The sequence below is a fragment of the Propithecus coquereli genome, unplaced genomic scaffold (assembly GCF_000956105.1).
Source record: "Propithecus coquereli isolate 6110/MARCELLA unplaced genomic scaffold, Pcoq_1.0 Scaffold44, whole genome shotgun sequence".
Lineage (NCBI taxonomy): Eukaryota > Metazoa > Chordata > Mammalia > Primates > Indriidae > Propithecus > Propithecus coquereli.
In genome coordinates, this window is record NW_012150174.1 from 13,725,624 (window position 1) to 13,726,897 (window position 1,274).

A 1,274-nucleotide genomic window follows, 5' to 3' on the forward strand; every position below is an offset into this window, starting at 1 on the left:
TTAAAATTTTAAAAATAAAAACACATAGAGATATAGACATACATACATATGATTTTTATTTATTTTGATCAGGGGATTTGTTCTTTGTACCCAGTCCACCATGCTTCTGGATACTCTCAGCATTTATTCCCTTAAAATTTGATAGTGTTTAGCATTTAAATCTATTTCTATACATTAAATTGAAATATTTTCTCAGCTTTTTCTGTTTTTATTGTTTAATTTAAGTAATGTTTGATGTTTAAATAATCATGATTCATTAAATATTAATCAAGGAAAGACATTGAAAAGATAAATTCGTTCAAGAGAATATGTCAGATGAAAAACAGATGATAGAAAAAAGATGGTGAAACATCATTTCATATATTTTATGGCCACATCTTTTGTGTCAAAAATGTGTTAGGCACAAGGGCTATGGGGTCAATGACGGGGGTTGTGTCCGTAACCCCATGAATCTTATAGTTTAAGTACATAGTCATCAGAGACTGTGATAGAATTAACTCTTTCTCTCTTATTCAGCTACTTAAAGACATCTACCTCATTAAAGTTACTACCAATGCTGCTTTATAGCAACAGCTCCCTCCCTATTAAAGTCTCTGAATTCCTCCTGAACTGTTTTGCCAGGTCTCCCACCTGGCAGCTCTGGCTGTCCCTGCCCCTCAGCCTCCTCTTCCTCCTGGCCATGGGAGGCAACGCCACCCTCCTAATCACCATCTGGCTGGCGGATGCTCTGCACCAGCCCATGTACTACCTGCTCAGCTTCCTCTCCCTGCTGGACACTGTGCTCTGCCTCACCGTCATCCCCAAGGTCCTGGCTATCTTCTGGTTTGACCTCAGGCCCATCAGTTTCTCTGCCTGCTTCTTCCAAATGGTCATCATGAATAACTTCCTGCACATGGAATCATATACCTTTCTGGTTATGGCCTATGACTGCTATGTGGCCAACTGCAAGCCTCTGCGTTACCCATCCGTCATTACAGACCAATTGTGATAAAGGCTATTATCTTCATCTTGGCCCGCAACACTTTTTTCACTGCACCTATCCCCATCCTCTCTGCCCATCTCCACTATTGTAGTAAAAATGTAATTGAGAACTGTATCTGTGCCAACCTCTCTGTTTCCAAGCTCTCCTGTGATAATGTTGCCCTTAACTGAATCTACCAGTTTATCGTGGCCTGGACTCTTATAGGATCTGACCTCATCCTCATCTTTCTCTCCTATATTTTTATCCTTCACGCTGTTCTTAGACTCAAGGCAAAAGGGGCAGCTGCCAAAGC

At 40.7% G+C, this 1,274-nt stretch overlaps 1 pseudogene; it reads left to right on the forward strand.

Moving 5' to 3' along the window:
* The first annotated feature begins 553 nt into the window (after positions 1-553).
* LOC105818276 overlaps positions 554-1,274 on the forward strand; it is a 19,236-nt pseudogene continuing 18,515 nt past the window's right edge.